Raw genomic sequence first — 21,872 nt, forward strand, 5'->3', positions numbered from 1 at the left:
ATCCAAATAAAGTGCAGCTCATAATTCTTGTCATTCAAGGTCAAGGAGAAGAATGTATGGTATTCCCAAAGATTATGGGGAAACCAAGAAGCCATTTTATCACAGAAGTCAATGGGAAGAGAGAAACTCTGGAAGTGGAAAGTGGGTACCAGCATCAAATCTGTTGAGAACTCGAGGGGAGCAGGGAATGAAGGCTAGTGGGGGACCATTGGATTCCAGTTGAAGGCTGTTGTTTTCTCTCAAGGAGAAAGCAAGACTAGACTGGTTTGTGGAGAGAGAGCGGGCATTAAGGATAGAAGGCAGAAATGATGTCAACAGTATTTCAGAAAATTTTAATTAAAAGAAAAGAGATAGGTCTTGTTGTTATCAAGTGGTTGAACAACACAGGGAAAAGAAAGAATAAGTACTATATCCTATGATCTTGGAAGGAGTGAGATCCAGGCTGAAGTATTATGCTATTTGTTTGAGAGATTATCTCTGTTTTCTCACTCACTGCAACAGCTGGGACTTAGGCTGATGCAGGAAGCTGGTAACTCAACCCAGATTTCTTACATGGATAGTGAGAATCCAACTACTGGGGCTATGATGTCCACCTCTCCTGAAGCTGGAGTCAGGATTCAGAGCCAGGAATCTAACCCAAGCACTACAGTGTGGATTTCAGGCATCTTAAACCATGCCCTAACCATTAGGCTAACTGCATGCTTCCTTGAACTGTTACTCTGAAACAGAAGAAGAGACAGGGAACTAGACGTAAGTGAAAAAGTATTGTTTCAGACTTGAGTAAGACTTGATGGAAGAGAGGCTGAACAAGTTTCTCTTTCTGAGGGCTCCTGTTTTCACTGTGAAATTATTCTGAAAGGGGAAGGGAGGTTTAAGAGAGGGTTAAACATTTGCAGTGCCCAGCGCAAAGAGAGAGTGTGGATGAGGAAAATAGAGGATTGCCTGGCAGCATTGAGGGTCCATTTGATGTTGGAGACCATAAATTTAGAGTGGCACCAATGATTTATAGTGACACCAATCTGTGAGAATTTCCAGCAGTGCTTAGCAACCAGAGATGAGCGATAATTGGATTCATCCAAAGTTGATATTTTGCCAGAAATTGAACAGGGGGATATTGGGGCAAAGAAAGAGGTAGAAATGATAAGGGATTTGAACTGGATTTCCAAAAGAGTCAAGACAAGAAGGGGCTGAAACGCAGAGAGAAGCAGATGCTGGTGTCATGGACCAGCAGAGTAACTTCTCAAGTTTATCTCTGAGGCATGAACTTGCATAATGATTCACATGGCAAATGCTCTTCAACCTTTTGCAGATTATTTGTCCTCCACAGTTTACTTCCTATCAATCACTCCACAACCCCTTGGGCTTAGCAACGCATAGCCTGGAAAGAGCTGTAAGAACTAGGTGATCAGCAGAGCTAAGCCAGGCAGTTCCCCCAAACCCGCCCCTTCCACAGATTTTTAGTAAATGAAAACCAGCATAATTCTCAGTTTTTCCGAGTCTTCCTTAGCCTCCCCCTTGTTCTCACCAAATCCATTGCCAAGTGTGGGGAGGCCTTACAGGTGTCCATGCATTACTCTCTGCCCCCTCAAATTTGTCCTTAGACTGCAGCCAGGCGATCTTTCAGGAATATAGCTCCAGCAATATACAGTTACTCTTCTGTTTGACATACTTTAGATTTCCCATTGCTTTTTATAATAAAATCATATTTCTTATCATTGAGTTCAGGTCAAGGATTCACATAAAATGATGGCTTAGTAGAAGTGAACAGAACAGGAAAAGAAAGATTGACGTGCAGCGTGGTTTAAAAAAGAGAGTGCGAGAGAGAGGAGGTCAGGCCTGGCCTAATCGTGGAGTCCTGGAGAAAGTCACAGCAAGGAATCAGGTAAGTCCCGCTCTGAAAAAAGCACATGGACTATGGTATGGGATGGACTATGGCATGCAGATGGACTATGGTATGGGATGGACTATGGTATGGGATGGACTATGGTAGGCAGATGGACTATGGTATGCGGATGGACTATGGCATGTGGGTGGACTATGTATGGGGTGGACTATGGTATGGGATGGACTATGGAAGGTGGATGGACTATGGTATGCGGATGGACTATGGCATGCGGATGGACTATGGTATGGGGTGGACTATGGTATGGGGTGGACTATGGTATGGGGTGGACTATGGAAGGTGGATGGACTATGGTATGCGGATGGACTATGGTATGGGGTGGACTATGGTATGGGGTGGACTATGGTATGGGGTGGACTATGGTATGGGGTGGACTATGGAAGGCGGATGGACTATGGTATGCGGATGGACTATGGTATGGGGTGGACTATGGTATGGGGTGGACTATGGTATGGGGTGGACTATGGTATGGGGTGGACTATGGAAGGCGGATGGACTATGGTATGCGGATGGACTATGGTATGGGGTGGACTATGGTATGGGGTGGACTATGGTATGGGGTGGACTATGGTATGGGGTGGACTATGGTATGGGATGGACTATGGTAGGCAGATGGACTATGGTATGCGGATGGACTATGGCATGTGGGTGGACTATGTATGGGGTGGACTATGGTATGGGATGGACTATGGTATGGGATGGACTATGGTATGGGATGGACTATGGTATGCGGATGGACTATGGCATGCGGATGGACTATGGTATGGGGTGGACTATGGTATGGGGTGGACTATGGTATGGGGTGGACTATGGTATGGGGTGGACTATGGTATGGGGTGGACTATGGCATGTAGGTGGACTATGATATGAGATGGACTATGGTATGGGATGGACTATGGTATGGGATGGACCATGGTATGTGGATGGACTATGGCATGCGGATGGACTATGGTATGGGATGGACTATGGTATGGGATGGACTATGGCATGTGGATGGACTATGGCATGCGGACCCCACAGAGAGGAGGTAGCAATGACATCCATAAGGTCAGTTACAAAGGCTCTACAAAAACAAACAACTTTCTGAAGAAATGGGAGAAGGATATCAGCAGGCATTTTTCAAAAGAAAAAAAATCCAAATGGCATATAAAAAAATGTTCAGGCTCCCTAGTTATCAGGGATATTCAAATAAGAACCACACTGAGATTTTACCTAACTCCAGTGAGATTGATTTACATTCGGAAATCTACTAACAACAGCTGCTGGTGTGAATGTGGGAAGAAAGGTACCCTCCTTCACTGTTGTGAAGAAGTACAGTCACTATGAAAGTCAGTATGGAGAGTGCTAAGACAACTGAAAATCCATCTGCTGTATGATTCAGCTATCCCACTTCCAGGAATATAGCCAAAGGAGGTAAAGTGCATGAGAAAGTGACCTGTAATCCTGTATTTACAGAAGCACGATCTACAACAGTGAAGACATGGAAGCAATCCAGATGCCCACAGAAAGAGGAATGGAGAAAGAAACTGGTACATCTATTCGATGGAATATTACTCAGTCACCAAAAAGAATGAAATGCTACCATTTGCAGCAAAAAGGTCTCAGCTAGAGACCATTAGTGAAATAAGCAATTCCTAAAAAGACAAATATCATATGTTTTCTCTTATATAAGGCAATCATCATGCAAAATACAAGCTCAATAGATATACAGGTAAACACGTATTTGCATATATTCACCTAGAGAAGCTGCATAATGGAGACCAGCATACTGAGAAGTGAAGATACATGGCAGTACGCATTTATATTCCTGAATAAAAGATGGGAACCCAATGAAACAGTTACATATATCTTGATCATAAGATGCTGGACTTTCTTCCATTGTCTATGCCTACAATGTCATGATACCATTAAGTAGCAGAATGATAGCTCTGAGACTGTTGCTGAAGAGATATACTACTGCAATAATATAGGGAAAATCAGTGGGCAGGCTGGGGTATGAGGAAGGTGAAAGTGAAAAATCCCTGAACCTATGGAACTGTATCATGAAAAATGAAAATAATAATAATAATAAAGACACTGCATTGGTTCAAGCAGGAGTTGATGGCAACTTGGACTTGTTGGTACTGGAGACGGGGAAAGTAAAGAACTTGAAAAGTATTTCTGATAAGATGGAAGCCCTGAAATTCATTTTTTATCCCCTACTTCAATAATTGCTTGGTAATGCCCTTATTATTCTGAGGTCAACTTCTACCTTCTCCAGGTGTCTTTTTCTGACATTTCAGCTGGGTTATACAGAAGCCAAATACGTGAACATAACAGAGAATACTCTTGGAAAGATGGAAGAGAATTATCATGCTCAAAGACATCTTTAATTTTTAAAAACTTATTTTTAGTTTGTTTGAAAGTGAAAGAAATGGAAGACAGGAGAGAGAGAGATAGAGAGAGAAAAACTTTGCTGGCTCACTCTTCAAATGTCTGTAACAGCGAGGACTCGGCCAGTTGAAACCAGGATCTTGGAGCTCAACCCAAGTCTGCCATGTATATGACAAGGATTCAAGCACCTGAGTCATCATAAACTGCCTCCAAGGTGTGCATTAGCAGGAAGATAAAATGTTTGTGAAAGTTGAATTAAAAGTAAATTGAACGTGATGTAATCTTTTTTTCTAAACTCAAACATAACTTTTTCATAAAGTTCATTTTCCATGAACTTTTTGAAGGCTTCTCATCTGTGAAGTAGAGAGCTCTGATGAAGGCAGATGATATCCGAAAGCAGAGGGAGAGGTGGGGCGACGGTCCTGAGGAGAATACCTTGTCCTGCACCCTCATGCAGCCGGAGTTGCACTGGGAGCAGTGTCGCCATGCTGATGACCAAAGAGCTGCTGGCTCTTGCTGGTTTGGAGCTCCTCTTCAGTTTAGGAATATTGCCTGGACACCCAAATGTAGCTATACCTTTAATACCCTCGATGGAGAAGACGCAGAGCAGCAAGAAGCTTATGAATTCCAAAATACTTTGAAATGAATTTCCTTTTAGTTAATCACACCTTTATCCACTCTCCTTTAAAATAGAACATACATGTGTGAAGATTTTTTTTTTTCCTGGAAATGTGTCTTGCAGCTAAACTTTGCAAATCTGAGAGCCCTCTGCTCCGTGCTCCTGATCTGTTAGGCTGGGAATGATGAGGACATCTTCTAATGAAAATTGATCCTATTGGGACATGTTGGCCTTCTCTGAGACCGGAGAGCTTTAGCGAGAGGAACTGCACTCATTTTTCTGATTCTAGACAGTCTTTAGCAATGCATCATCTGAGGAAAGTGGCTGGCTCCTTTTGTGCAGTAAGATGGACTGAGTGTGCAGGCACAGTCTGTCCTTCAGAAGTCTGCTCCAGACTCCAGTCTCTACATTTGCACATGCTTATCTGGCTACATGTAGCTTGTAGGATTAGTTTAAGCCATTGTACAGCTGACTTTTATTTTGAACATTAATGTGCAATTCTGAAGGGAGGAATCACCTGGCTTTGCATGAATGAAATGAAAAATCATTTCAGCCTGTGGCACTTTAATTGGAGCCTTTCGACGGGAGAGGCCAATGGAGCTGCCAAGTTGCAGCATAGGACTCTTTACTTTCAGATTGTCCTTGGAATGATGGAGTGAAAACTGGCTCCATGCTCTAGGGGCCACGACTCACTAGGAACACATCGACAAATGGATCTGTAAGACCAATGGGAGAGTCGGCTGCTATGTCACAGGTAGCTCAGTCTTACCACTGAGTAAGTGTGGCCCTTCCAGACACTAACTTACATTGGTGGACGATAGACAGAGTTATGGGACAGGCTGAATGGTGGCCTTGAAGTAGATGGGATATAGAGGGTGTAGACAACACACATGCTAAAGGACTGGGGCCCAGACAAGGCAGGTGTAAGCTCCCTCTCTGACCAGACTCCCCTCAATCCTCAGCCTCTTTACCCAACATCCTATTCACCTGTGGCCTCTTTTTAAACTTGGTTATTGTGTGAGAACACCCCTGCTGGCAGCCTTGTCAAGTGGAATCTATGCTTTCTTTTCAATTTAATTGCCTTTTAATTATAAATTGACAAAATGTAGTTGCAAATATTTATAAACAATATTTACTGTTATGATTGATGAATAAAATGTGGAGTAATCAAATTAAACTCATTAATATACCCAACACCTTGAAAAATTTTTATTTTTGGTGGTGGGAGCATTTGAAATGTGTTCTTCCTGTGATTTTGAAATGTATCATACATTATTAACTACCTTTTTCACTGTGCTGGGCGATAGATCTCAAAGAAAAAAAAAGTACCAGTTCCTCCTGTCTGACAGAGACTTTGTACCCCATTTCCCATTCTCTTGTGTCTTGGCCTCCAGTGGCTAGCATTTGGCCTGCTCCCTCTTGGGAGCATCTAAGCATGTCCATTTGTCTTTCTGTGCCTGGCTTGTTTCACTTAGCATAATGCTCTCCAGTGCCATCTATGTTGTCACAAATGACAGCCCTTATCTTTTTAAAGTCCGAGTAAGTCTTCCATTGTGTGTATATATAATACATTTTCTTTATTCATTCATCTGTTAATGGACTCTCAGATCGATTCCCTAACTTGGCTCCTGCAAATACCGCCCCGATGAACATGGCAATGCAGACATCTCTTTGACATTCTGACTTCAAACAGGTCGAGTCCCAGAAGGGGAACTGCTGAATCGTATCATAATTCTATTTTTATTTTTTTGGAGGAACATCATACAGTTTTTGAGAGTGACTATACTAATTTACACTCCCACCAAGAGCATGCAAAGCTTATAATACAACGCTTTACTTTTCTCTACATTTTTGCCAATATTTATCTTTTATTATGATTTTTTGATAATGGCCGTTGTGACAGGTGTGAGGTGATAGCTCATTACAATTTTAATTTGCTTTTCACTAATGAGTACTTATCTACTGGGCATTTCTGTGTCTTTTTGAAAACTGTCTATTCATGTCCTCTGCCTACTTTTAAATTGGATTATTTGATTTCGTTCTATATTATTGTTTGATTTTCTTCAATAATTTGGATACTAATTTCTGATAGGTTAAATAGCTTGCAAATATTTCCTTTTAATCATAGATTGTCTCTTCGCTGTTATTTGTTTTCTTTGTTGTACATCAGTTGTTTATTTTGAGTTAATCCTATTTATCTTTTTTTTTTTTTTTTTTGGCCTGTCTTTTCAGAGTCAAATCTAAAACAAGAAAAAAACGTTTGCAATGAAGAATGTCATACGATTTTCCACTATGTTTTCTCCTGGTGGTTTTTCAGTTTTAGGCCTTGTTTTTAAGTTTTCATCCATTTTGAGTTGATTTTTATCATGAAATAAGGATGCCTTTGTTTTTAAAAAGACTTATTTATTTATTTATTCAAAAGGCTGAATTACAGAAAGTCCTCCAACCACTGGTTCACTCCCCAGATGACCACAAAGGCCAAAGCTGGGTTGATCCAAAGCCAGGAGCCAAGAGCTTCTTCTGAGCCCCCATGTGAGTACAGAGGCCCAAAGAATTCAATTATCTTCAACTACTTTCCCAGGTGCATAGGCAGAGAGCTGGATCAGAAGTGGAGCATCCAGGATTGGAATTATCATCCATACAGGAGACTTGTGCCCCTGGTGGCAGTTTTATCACCATGGTATCAGCCCCAATTCAATATCCATCTTTTGCATATGCATATCCAGCTTTACCCACCCCACTGACTGAGAAGACGGTCCTTTTCTCAATCTGCATGTATGTACCTTTGTTGAAACCCCTGTTGACAATATCTGCAAGCATAGGCTCATTTCTGGGCTCTGTATTCTGTTATATTGGTCCATGAGTATTTTTATGACAGCAGTATGCTATTTTAATTGCTATAGCTTTGTAATACAGTTTGAAATCAAGTAGTATGGTACCTTCAGGCTTACTCTTTTGTTCAGCACTTCCTTGGCTATTCAGGATTTTCTGTAGTTCCAGTGGATTTCGAGATTGTTTTTTCTATTTCTATGAAGAACAGCTTTAAATTTTCATAGGAACTACTTTGAAAAAAGGCAAATCTCTTCAGGCAATATAGACATTTTAGCAGCACTATTTCTTCCAATCCATAAGTGTAGAATCTCTCTCCACTTATGTGTGTCTTCTTCAATTTTATTCATCAGCATTTTATATTTTTAATGTCAGGTGTTTTGTCTCCCTGGTTTGAATGTATTCCAACACATTTTCACATTATTTGCTTGCTATTAAAAGTCAAGTCATTCACTTGATTTCTTTTTCAGAATGTTGAAGTTAAAAATATCTGAGACCAACAAAAAATGGAAACATAACATCCTAAAGCTTACACAATATAGCGAAAGGAGTTCTAAGAGAAAAGTTTATAGCAATAAAACTCCACATCAAAAAAGAAGGATCTCAAATAAACAACTTAATGTTATGCCTCAAGGAAATCGAAAAAGAGGAACAGACTAAACCCGATGTCAGCAGAAGGAAAGAATAATGAACATCAAAGAAGCAAGAAATGAAACTGAGACCAGAAAAGCAACAAAAAGGACCGATGATTAAGACTTGGTGTTTTGAAGAAGTAAAACAGATAAAGCTTCTGCTAGACCAAGAAAAAAAGGAAAGACTCAAATAAGTAAAATCAGAAATGAAAGAGGAGACACTATGACTGAAACCACAGAAATATAGAGGATTTTAAGAGAGTGTTATGGATAGTTCTATACCAGAAAATTGAATAACCTAGAAGAAATGGGCAAATTCCTAAATGCATACAACTTACCAAGACTGAATCATGATGAAACAAAATGTGAGCAGACTCATAATGAGTAAGACAATTGGATCAGTACTAAAGAGTATGTCATCAAAGAAAACCCCGGGAGCTGGTGTTTCTATTGCTGAATCCTGCCACACGTTCAAAGAATTGGTACCAATCTTTCACAAACTCCTCTAAACATTTCCAACAAGGTGTACTTCCAAACTCTTTTTATTGAGATCAGCAACTCCCCGATATCAACGCTAGACAATGATATCACAAGGAGAGAACTCTGTAGGTCAATATTCTTTCAGAGCACCAAGCCACATGAAGGAACTTTTTTACTGAACAGCCAAACCTGGGCATGCTCACCTAGTAAGCAGCAAGCCAGTCACTGATGTAAGAAAGTTTCTTTGGTGGGCCTGATGCAGTGGCCTAGTGGCTAAAGTCCTCACCTTAAATGTGCTGGGATCCCATATGGGCGCCAGTTCTAATCCCAGCAGCTCCGCTTCCCATCCAGCTCCCTGCTTGTGGCCTGGGAAGGCAGTAGAGGATGGCCCAAAGCCTTGGGACCCTGCACCCATGTGGGAGACCTGGAGGAAATTCCTGGCTCCTGGCTTCGGATTGGCACATCACCAGCTGTTGCAGTCACTTGGGGAGTGAATCATTGGACGGAAGATCTTCCTCTCTGTTTCTCCTCTTTGTATTTCTGACTTTGCAATAAAAAAATAAATAAATCTTAAGATTTATTTAAAAAGAAAAAAAGTTTATTTGGCAAGATGCAGTGCAAGGAGTCAAGCAGCTGGCACTCAATTCCACCAACCCACCAAGAAATTGAGGGTGGTGATTCTAATAAGTCAATGCTAGTATTAAGTGTTGCGTGGTCAGTCTTTGGATGGGTCCCTGATTGGGCTACAATGCTCCTGGTCTTCCTTTGATTGGTTAGTGATGGGGAAGGCGATGTGTTTCTCTAATTATAGTGAAGTGGTTTCTAGCTTGTCCAGGTCTGGAGGTAGATTGGGTATTTTTATTTAATCAAGGCTGTGAGTTTTTGCCTAGCATTGAGACGTTAACTAAAGAGAGGAGAATTGAATTGAGTCTTGACAGTGCAGAGTCTTGGTGCCTAGTCTTACCCTTTGTCACTGCCTTAATTTGGTGAGTTCATCTTTAGCAAGCAGTTGGTTTATAATCATCAAACTGAGGGAGAGACACTTGGGCCTGATAAAATCTATGAAGGCTTTAGTGGCACGAGCTCGGATGCAGCACAGATGAACAGAGATGCAAAAATCAACAGGATCCTAGCAATCCAAATTGAACCACACATCTGAGGAATCATACTATAACAAAGTGGGACTTATTCCTAGGATCAGCATAAACAAATCAATACCTGGGATACATCTCATTAACAGAATACAGGGCACATACTGTAGGATACTCATTCAGATGCAGAGAAAGCAGTTGATAAAATCCAATGCATATCATGCAAAACTGGATACTTATCTCACACCGAATACAAAAAATCAAAATGTCATGACAAAGACGTGTAATAAATTGGTTATAAAAATGCAACTCAACACCATAAAAGTCACACAGATAAGCCCACAACTAGCATAGTACTCAGTGGTGAAAACTGAAATTAGGACAAGGAAGACCACCCTTGCCACTTTTATTTTGACATAGCCTTGGAAGTTATTACCAGAGCAATCAAACAAGAGAATGAACAAAATACATCCAAATAGGAACTGAAGGAGTGATATTGTCACTGTGTGCTGACAGCATGATCTGGTACCAAAAATCCTAATGAGTGCACCAGAATGCTGTTAGAATAAACGAAAATGTAGTACAGTTTTAGAACACAAAACCCTAAAAAGCAGAATCCATTTTTTTTCCTATATTGTATATCCCAATTCTTCTGGGCCAGGAAGGGGGACTGGTTTTTCTTACTCCTCACAGCTGCTTCCAGGCTAATTCCCCTTCTTTGCAAAAGTCACTGCTTCTTTAGGACTCATGTAGGAAGATCTCTCTCTCTCTCTCTCTCTCTCACACACACACACACACAACTGGCTTGCCATGTCCCTTCAATGATTCAGGCCTAGCTACTGGTTCTTTATCTCCCATGCTTTAGCCACTGATTTCCCTGAAGCACACAGAAGGATCCCTTCAATGATTCAGGCCTAGCTACTGGTTCTCCATCTCCCATGCTTTAGCCACTGATTTCCCTGAAGCACACAGAAGGGTCCCTCTATTATCTCCTTGTTATGGACTGAATTGTGCCCTCACCTCAAATTCATATGCTGGCAACCTCACCATTGTACCTCAGGATGTGAGTGCATTTGGAAATTGGACCTATAAAAGAGGTCATTAAAGTGAAATGGGGTCATAGAAGTGAACCGTAATCCAACATGAGTTCTGTCTCCATAAGGAGACTATTAGCACGCCGGCTGAGAGACAGCCACCTGTAGACACATCGAGGAGACAGCTGCTTGTAAACCAAGGAAAGAGGCCTCAGAAGAAAGAAATTTTGCTGGGGCTTTGGTTCTGGATCTCAAGCTCCAGAATGGTGAGACATTAATGTCTGCTGTTGAAGCCACTCTGTTTACTTTGTTACGGCACCTGCTCCTCATCTTCTTAAGAGACACGTGTTTGGTCTATGACTGATGTACACTGCTTCCTTCTTGACTTTAGAATTCACCCCAAATGATCATTCTAATGTGCTGTGCTCTGACTACAGCTCATCTGTAGGCTGACTTTCACGATGCGGATTTTGTGACCCATGGCTGCAGTCTGCTCCTTGAAAAATCTCAACTCTCAGCTCACCTCTTTGTTTATCATAATCCTCTGGAAAACTCCAACCGCAGACAAGCTCAACCATTCTCCAGGACTACTTCCAAGGAGGTTAAATCCGTCACACATCCAAGTTGACCAGCCTCTTTGGAATGTTTTATGTGGTGCTTTTCTTTTCTGAGACTTTCCCTAAGAATTGTTATACTGCACCCTCCAGGAACTCCAGCTAGTCTTCATGACACTGGGGAAAACAAAGGCTTCTGCTATTCAATGCCCTATGGCCAATACAGAGAGAAATTCTTCCATCCACTGGTTCACTCCCCAAATGGTCACAATGATCAGGACTATGCCAAACTGAAGCCAGGAGTGTTTAACTTCTTCCAGATTTCCCACATGATGGCAGTGGCCCAATAACTTGGGCAATTTTCTGCTGTTTTTCCAGGCCATTAGCTGGAAGCTGGTGCTGGCATCTAAGGTGTAGACTTTACCCACAATGCCACAACACTGGCTCAAAGACTCTTTTTAAAGAAGAATTGTAAATTGGGGAAGGGTAATGAGAACAATGTGAATGAATGCTAATCAAGATCAACTTGGAACCAGATAGATGGTAGTCCCTTTTATCTGGCCTTGCTGGTAGCAATTTTGTCCTTCATTGAGAGCTGGGAATTCTAGCCATTTCCCTGCAGTGAGTCCCTGGGCTTCTTAACAAGCACATTTCTCTGTTAAGTTAAACATAGGTCTGATTAGTCACAAAGTCAGTAATTAGCTTTTGTTAGCAGAATGAAAATGTATTTCTTTTAGTTAGGGCTACATTTATGAGTGCTTACAAGTGGTAAAAAAAAAAAATACCCTCACAGTTGTCTGGATACCTCATTGCCTACTTCCTACGTAAGGCTTTCCCTGTGGCAAAGCTCCAGTGTCCCTGCTTCCTGGACTTTGGCAGTGAAAGTTCTAGACAGAGTTGTTCCTGTGCACTCTAAATTTTCTCATTTCCTATTTATTTATCTTCCCAGGGCAATCTGAATTCAGCTACCATTGCTTCAGTGGTGACTGACTTGGTCAAACGATAGCCCCAAACCTTTTTGTAGGAATTGTTGTAGAACCCCTAATCTGGACCTGCTTTTCTGATTGTGTTAAGCCAATGACCAATGCCTGGGTTGTGGAAGAAAGTAGCGATTCATTATGCAGATCAAGGAGTTGGGCAGTTCATGCTCAATTCCTGGGCTCAGTGAGCAGGTTTGAGTGAAGGTTCTTACAGACTAAAATTGGAGTGGTAAGATGTGTATTCACTGCATGTCCAGATTTCTGGTCAGTTGGCAGTGCCCATGGCTGTTCCTTGCTTAGTCCAGCAATACCATGTTCTTTAGGGAGTTTTGAAGATGGCCAAGTGGGCTCCAGTCACTCTAGAGGCTATATATAGGTGGTAGTTACTTTTTTTCTCAGGGCCTGGGATTCCTGAAAAAGAAACATCTCAAGACAAAATGGAACATCAAGATGTTATCTATATGACTCATGAGTCTTATTTTTAGGGACCTGTAGGGTCAGCTGCACGACTTTCTCCCTTTCAGTGAGGTAATTGAAGCAAAAGGTTGATTTGCAATCGTAGAAGCAGAGTAGGATAACTTGCAGTTAATGTGGGGGCAGCATCTGGGTAGGAACTCAGCCTCATGATCTGCAGCTGCATTGCTCCTCAATCCTGTGCACACTTCATTGTCTTGTCCTGATTCAGCCTCGCAACTTCATTGGTCATGGCTGATCGTCCCCTTTTCTCCCAGCTCGCTCGCTCTCTCTCTCTCCCACCCTCCCTCTGTGAGTCCCTCTCTTCTGTTTGCCCCCACCCCTCTCCATTCCCCTGGCTACACCCCGGTTTTCTTACAGGCCTTTCCCTTCCTCATGGTCTCCTCTGGGTCTTCCGTATGTTTCCTGGGACTCCCCTGGAGACTGCAGCTCTCTGAACCCTCCTCCTCTCCGATCTGTTCCCAGAGCTTCAAACATCATCAGAGACTGCCCACTGCCTACTTCCTACCCGTAGACCAAATGCTCCTCTGACTTCCATGCACGAGTATCTGACTTCATCAATGACCTCTGCTGGGTCTCTGGCTCACCAGGTTAAAAGTCCAAGGAGGTCCATTTCCTCACATGTGGCATCTCCTAGTGGCTCCCACTTATGCGGATGGCTTCCTTCCCCTCACCTTAGTCTCAAGGCAGAAGCAAGCTATCATTCTTGCTTTTCCCTCTCTTCCAAATCTTCACACATCCATTGTCAAGTCCAGTTCTTTCCGTCTCTTATACGTGTCTGGAAATGATAGACTCTTTCTGTTTCTGTGGCCTACCACTAGTCCCAGCAACTTCCATTTCCTGCCAAGTGTACCGCCTGTTTTCAAGTTTCTCTCATCTTGCTCCTGGTTTCTCCAATTAATTCCATACACAGATGCTAGAGTGATTTTTTTTTTTTAAAAAGACATGAATTGGACCCTGCTGTTTACCTGTTTAAAACTTTGCAGTATACTTCCTGGAAAAAATGAGCACTCTTTATTCTGCCTTAGTTGGTTTATATGCTGTGGACCTTGTCTGACTCCACGACGGTCTCACTCCATTCTTCTTCTCACCAACTCTTTCCTGGCCCTGCTGTTCTTTAACCTTCTCAAACAGGACAAGTTTTTGCTGTAACAAGGCTTTACAGATTCTCTCTCTCTCTTTCTCTCTCCCCCATCCCCCGACACTTTTCTCTCACCATCTACATCCGGCTCCTTTTTAAAAATATAGGAATAAAATGATTCTTCATTCTGAAAGAAAATTTACATGTGTGTGAATGCGCAGCTCAGTTTTTGACAAATGAATACATCTGTGCAACAGACATTCACATCAAGAATTGTCCTTTATGCTTCTTCTTAATTCCCATCCCTACTGGAGACAAAACCCTGTTTTGATTGTCCTGTTGGTCTCCTTTTTTGAACCACCCAGACACAGATTAGTACAGTATTGAAAATCTGTGTGTGACTTCTTATACCTGATGATTTCTGTGGGATTTCCTCCTGTTGCTGGTTTCATTGAAACATGGTTTTTTAGTATTTGTTCACAGATCATTATATGGATGTATCAGAGTTGTAAAACCCATTAATTGATATAGAGCTGTTTCACTTTTTAGTTAATTTATTAAAGATTTATTTATTTACTTGAAGAAGAGTTAGAGTTACTTAAAAGACAGAGTAGGGAGAGAGAGAGAGAAACATCTTTCATTCACTGGTTCACTCTCCAAGTGGCTGCAATGGTCTGGGTTGGCTCAAGTCAAAGCCAGGATCCTGAAACTCCATCAGAGCTTCCCCCGTGGGTGTAGTGGCCCAAGGTTATGGGTCATTTTTTGTTGCCTTCCAGGTGCATTAGCAAGGGGCTGTATTGGAAGCAGAGTAGCTGTGCTCAAACCCATACCATATGGACAAATTCATCACAGGTGGCAGCTTAACCCACCGCATCACAATAGTGTCTTCTATGCTTTTGGTCGTTAGAAATTTTGAGTGTATGTTTGCTTTTAGTTCTCTAGAGTGAAACTAGGAACTGCAATTACCAAGTTACCAGTTTTTAAGAAAATCCTAGAAATTTTCTAAGCTGATGGACTATGTTACATCCCCACTAGAATGGAGGAGAGCTCTGGCTACTTCACCGCCTTTGTAATACTTTTTCAGTCTTTTGGAATTTTGCTCCCCTAATGGGTGTGTAGTATAACTTACTGTGTTTTTATTCTGTGTTTCTCTGACACCCAGTGCTATTGGGAACCTTGTCATGTGCTTTTTGATCACTCAGAAATTTTTCTTTGTCCCTCCTTAAAAGTTTTGAGACTGTCGGAGGCTCTCCCCCAATCTTCAAATTGTGTGTTTATTGGGTTGTTTTTCCTATTTATTTGGGAGTTGTAGTTCTTTATTCTGGATGCAAGCCCTTTGTAATATATGTGCTCTAGGAATGTTTTCTCATAGATGGTAGATTGCTCATTCATTTTCTTAACAGTGTCTTTCATGAGCAGAGCCTTTAAATTTTGATGAATTCTAATTTATCTCTTTCTTATTTTATAGTCATTACTTTCTACGCCATGCCTAAGAGATATTTCATGACTCTAAGATCACAATGGTATTTTATGATTTCTTTCCTAAAAGTGCTTTGGTTTTTGGCTTTACATTGAGGTCTGTCCATACATCTTGAATTGATTTTTGTATACAATGAGAGGTAGGGGTTTGAAGTTTGCTTTTTCCATGTAGTCATCCACTTGTTCCAGTATAAATTATTGAACAATTTTCTTTTTATTGTGGTAAAATATATATGACATAAAAGCTGCCATTTTAGCCATTTGAAGTGTACAACTCAGTGGCATTAACTACATTTCCTGGCTTGTGCAACCATCACTGCTGTTTCTAAAACTTTTTCATGACCCTTGACAGAAACTCTGTAATCATTGAGCAATAACCCCCTAGCCCTTCTACCCCCTGCTCAGCTCCAGGACACACCTAATCTACCTCTATGAATTAGCTTATCCATATGCCTCCCACAAGTGGAATGACACACACTTTGTCTCTTATGGCTGAATTATTTCACTCAGCATGTATCAAAGCTTTCTTTTTGTAGCAGAATAATATTCCATTGCACATCTGTCCCACATTTTGTGTACTCATTTATCTTTTGATAGACACTTGAGTTGTTTACATCTTTTGGCTATTGTAAATAATTCTGACATGTGCATTGATGGATAAGCCTCTATGTTCTCCCAAAATCCTTCTTACCAGTGTAAAATTGGTTGTAATAACGCACTTTCATCTCTGATTTGACTTCTTTTCTGTCTGTCTAACTAAAGGCTTGTACATTTTTCTTGATTTTCTCGAAAAACTTGTCTCACAGGGCAAGTGTGTGGTACAGAAGTGAATTTTCCTCCTGTGACATGTACGTGTCCCATATTGTAGTGCCTGAGTTCCAGATTTAGGTCCATTGGTAATTCAACCTCCAGCCAGTGGAATTCCAGCTCCACTTAAAATCCAACCTGCTCAGGAGGCTTCTGGTGATGGCTCAATGACTGCCCATATGAAAGACCCAGGTGAGGATTGAGCTCTTGGTTTTGACTTGACCCAAGTCTGGCTATTGTTGGCATTTGGGGAGAGAATTAGTGGATGAACGATTTCTCTCTCTCTGCCTTTTATTTTGGGGGTGGGGGAGGTCTCGCTACACCTTCTAACAAAATAAAAATAAATGAATAAAAATTTAAAGTACTCTTTTTAAAAGTCAGCTGTGTTTTCAGTGATTTGCTGCATTGTTTTTCCATCTTCGGTTTCATTGACCTCTGCTCTAGTTTTTACCACTTTCTTCCACCTGCTAGCTTCAGATGCTGTTTACTCTTTTCTGTGTTTCTAAAGGCTGTTGGTTAGAGAGTCATTTTTAATGCAGGCATTCACAGCTGTACATTCTGAATAACTGAGCACTGTCTTTACTGTGTTCCATAACTTGTGGTATTTTTTAAATTACATTTATCTTGGGCCCGGCGCTGTGGCCTAGCGGCTAAAGTCCTCGCCTTGAAAGCCCCGGGATCCCATATGGGCGCTGGTTCTAGTCCCGGCAGCTCCACTTCCCATCCAGCTCCCTGCTTGTGGCCTGGGAAAGCAGTCGAGGACAGCCCAAGGATTTGGGCCCCTGCACCAGCGTGGGAGACCCGGAAGAGGTTCCTGGTCCCGGCATTGGATTGGCGCGTACCGGCCCGTTGCGGCTCACTTGGGGAGTGAAACATTGGATGGAAGATCTTCCTCTCTGTCTCTCCTCCTCTCTGTATATCTGGCTGTAATAAAATGAATAAATCTTTTTTTTTTTAAAAAAAGAATACTGCCATCACCAGGAAAGATTTTATAAAAAAAAAATTACATTTATCTTTCAGTATCTTCTAATTTTTTTTGACTTTTCTCTTTGAACAACTGGTTGGTTAAGAGAGTGTGCTGTTTTATTTCTATACATTTATGAAGATTCCAATTTTCTTTCAGTTGTTGATTGGAACTTCCTTCCTTTGTGGTCAGATAATACTTTGATGACGTCAGTATTTTTAAGTTTATTGAAACTTGTTTCATGGCCTAATATGTGATACATCCTGAATGCTCCATGTTTACATAAGAAGAACCTGTATTAGGCTATTGTAGAAGGTTCTAATGTGCATGTTAGGATTAGTTGCTTGTAGTTTTGTCCAAGTCTTCTACTTCCTTATTGACCTTCTGTCCAGTCATTGCAACTGTTATTGAAAGAAGGATCTTAACATTTGGTATTATAATCATTTCTTCTTTGTTTTGGAAGGATACTTTGGTCAGATATAGAATTTTAGATTGATTGTCCATTCACTTGGCATTTAAAAATATCATTCTCCTGTTTCTGGCCTATACAATTTCTGATAAGAAATTACCATTGAACATGCTGAGGAGCTCTTTTGAGCAACTTCTCTTTGGCAGCTTTTGAGATTCTCTTTGGAGTTTTACAATTTGATTACAATGTGTGACTTTCATATTTTATGATAGTTAGCATTTGTTGACTTCTTGGGTTTGTACATTCATATGTTTCATCAAATTTGGGGAGTTTGGATTATAGTTTACTCAATGATGTCCCACACATTTCACAGACTCTGTAACTTTTCTTCCTCCCCCCACCCCCTATTTCTAGGAAAATTCAACTATACTGCCTTCAATTTCATCAGTACTTTCTCCTACCTGCATTATGTAGTCAAATCCCTCTATTGAACCTCTCATTCAATCTCTGGAGCACTATTATGTCTGATTCTGACACTCTTTTTTTCCAGGGTAGGCGATACGGGATCTTGGTGATGTCTTGCTTTGCCAGAGATGCCTTGCTTTACTCTTTGGCTTATTTTCACCTTTTTGAAAACATATCTCCCCACCCCCACATTATGGATAATTCTGACACCTTTGCTGAAAATCCAGTAGCCAGAGCTGGTGTTGCAGCATATATTGGAGTGCTGGTTCTAGTCTTACCTACTCCATTTCCAATCTAGCTTTCTGCTAATACTCCTGAGAAGTACTTGGACAACTGCCACCCAAATAGGATACCTGGAGAGACTCTCAGGCTCCTGGCTTCAAATGGCCTAGTCCTGGATACCTTAGGCATCTGAAGAGTGAATTAATAGATGGAAGATCTCCTCTACCTGATCTTTTTTCTATCTCTACTCTATCACTCTGTGTGTGCGTGTGTGTGTGTCTTCAGGGAAAAGAAAATAAGCAATGCTTGTTAGGCCCAGCAGAAACAACTCCTGAAGGAGCTGAGTGCATGAGAGGACAAGGAAACTTATCACAAGCCAGGAACACCCGGCAACCTTGGAACATCAAGCAGCAGACTGAGTCCCAGTGCTGTCTCTCCTTTCTGCCTCCCTCTGGCCACAAACAATAAAACAAGCTTCACTAACCTCAGTGCTATTGTTGGTGTGGTCAAACAGAAACTTCCACCCAAAAATGTTTCAGATGCCGAGTCGGTACAAAAGATCAGCATCCACCATGATATCACATCACAGTCACAAGCATGTGGAACCTGAGAAGCTGCTGCCTTCCCCAGTCGCCCATGCTTAAGATGTATGAAAGCCCAGTGCTGTACACCATGGGCAGCATGTCCATCACACGGTTCACCCTCCCATGTGGAAGTGGTCCCAGGCTGCCTCCCACGAGGGAGCAGTCTGTAAGAATCACTCTCTTTCTCCCTCTTCTTCTAGCTCCCTGCTCTCTCTCTGCTTTCTATCCCTTCCTGCAGCTACATTTCCTGCTGTAATAAAGACCTCCTGTGTAACTTACTGTGGGAAACAAAGCAAACAATGTTTTTGTTGTTGTTTTTAAAGTGTTTCCCTGAAGTCTTTGCTACCAGGAGCGAAGAAATCTTTGCCACTTTGAGCTGGGAGCAAATTCACTGAGCTCAGTATATTGCACTGGTCCCACACAGAAAATAATACCGACTTTGGCATTTTATGACTCAAAGTAGGTCCGGGTGGACCTCAGACCTAATGCCAGCAGGTTCCGGCAACATAGCTATTCAGATCAGCACTGCTGCCAACCTAGCTATTCAGGACACCTAGTGTCTTCCTAATCCTGGGAACTGCATGAACCGGAAGTGGGAGGAAAGTTGTACAGACGATGATGCAACAACAGTGTGGGATCACAGGAGGTAGAGTGCTGAGTCAGGAGGTGGGCTATGGAGACCATGGTGGAAGTCTAACATTAAGAACCCAGACTTGGGGCCTGGCACCGTGGCCTAGTGGCTAAAGTCCTCGCCTTGAACGCCCCAGGATCCCATATGGGCGCCGGTTCTAATCCCGGCAGCTCCACTTCCCATCCAGCTCCCTGCTTGTGGCCTGGGAAAGCAGTCGAGGATGGCCCAAAGCTTTGGGACCCTGCACCTGCATGGGAGACCCGGAAGAGGTTCAACAATGACAAGCACGTGCAGGAATTCAAGCAATATGCCACACAGCAAATAGCAACACTGAAACAAAATCAAGCCAAATTATTGCAAATGAAGGGTACAATGGAGCAAATTAAAAATTCAACGTAAAGTCTCAATAATAGAATGAGGAAGGCAAAAGAAAATTTCAGAATCGGGAGATATTTTTTGTCAAAATGAGAAAACAAACAAAAAACTTTAAGTAGAACTGAGTCAGACTAAACAAAAAATATTAAATAATTAAGAGACACTATTAAAAGTCCAAATACAAGAGTTATGGGAGCTCCAGAAGGTGCAGAAAGAGAAGCTGGGTGTTAAAAATTTATTTGATTAAATAATAAAGGAAAACTTCCGTAATCAGGGGAAAGAATTAGGAAACAACATCTAGGAGGGGCACATAACTCCCATCAGTGTTGGCTAAAAGCGGTCTTCACCACGACACATGATAATCACGCTCTCCTCAATTGAACATAAGGAAAAGATCCTTAAAAATCAATTAACATACAGAGGAATGGCAATCAGACTCATGGGGGACCTCTCACAGGAAACTCTATAGGCCAGAAGAGAGTATAGCTACATATTCCAGATTCTAAAAGCAAAAAACTGTAGGCCCAGAATAACGTACTCAGCAAAGCTTTTCTTTGTCTTTGAAAATGAAATAAAATTCTTCCACAGTAAAGAAAAGTTAAAAGAATATGCTTTTTCCAAACTTGCCCTACAAACGATATTCACAGATGTTCTCTTGTCAGAGAAAAGGAATATCACCCACCAAAACCAAAGGCAAATGTGAAGAACAGTCCAGTAAAATAACAACGGAAGACTAAATCCGTGAACATTAGCTTGGAACCTCATGATGTAGTCTTCTCTTGTTCGATCCTACCTCCCAATGACTGTAGTTTTGAGGATTAAGATTCCAACCCATTAGGAACACAATCAGACTTCAGAAATTCATGTCTATTTTATTTTCTTAAAGCAATGATACCTTGATTCCATAATGCATTTTAATCCATGATAATGTTCTTTGTTTCACAATCTATCTTACCTACCTTTAGAAAATGTTTATGCGTGAGCAATAATTTTCCTTTTGTAAAATACTTTAAATTATGTTGTATTTAAAGTCTGTATCTTATAGATAGCACATAGCTAGGTCATACATTTTTTAAAGCTTTAAAGGTTTTATTTGAAAAGCAGACTGACAGAGACCTGAGTGGGGGTGTGTGATCTCTTCCATATGTTCATTTCCCAAATGTTGGCAACAGCTGGAACTGGATCAGATGGAGCCAGGAACCGGGAACTCCCTTGAAGTCTCCTATGTGGGTGATAGGGACTTAGTAACTTTCCACACCATGCTCCCGCACAGGGTGCTGGATTAGAAGTGGAGGTGGGACTTGATTCCATGTACGCTGACATGGGATGCTGACACTCCAACAGATGTAGCTTAACTCATGGCACCACAAAGACCACTGGAAGATTGCTTTTCTATTCTGGATCTTCACCTGGGACTCAAATGGATGGTCCCAGCTGGGGTGCCAGTGTCCCAAACAGCTGCTCAGCTGTCTGTATCACAACATCAGCTTTGTCAATTGACTTTTCATAGAAAATTTTTATTGAAATGATTATAGATTCACATGTAGCTGCCAGGTGGTGAAAGGGGTTTCAGTTACAGAATAAGTTGTAAAAATCGACTATTACTGGATTACTGGATTTGATAAAATTATAGCTCTTAGGTTAAGTATTTTTACCACTAAAAGTTAAGTATGGTAAGGGAAGTCAGAGGAAGTTTTAAGAGGTGACGGCAATACTGATTGTCCTGATGGGGATCATGATTTCATGGGTGCATACTCTTCAGATTCAATCTGTATGCCTCAAATATGTTCAACATTTCTGATTCAACCAAATACTACTAATGTGTTTATAAAATGCTGAAGAATGAAAATGTTCCATGTTCTGCCCAGTTCTTCCACTGAAACAAT

The sequence above is a fragment of the Ochotona princeps genome, chromosome 2 (genome assembly GCF_030435755.1).
Source record: "Ochotona princeps isolate mOchPri1 chromosome 2, mOchPri1.hap1, whole genome shotgun sequence".
In the NCBI taxonomy this organism is placed as follows: Eukaryota; Metazoa; Chordata; class Mammalia; order Lagomorpha; family Ochotonidae; genus Ochotona; species Ochotona princeps.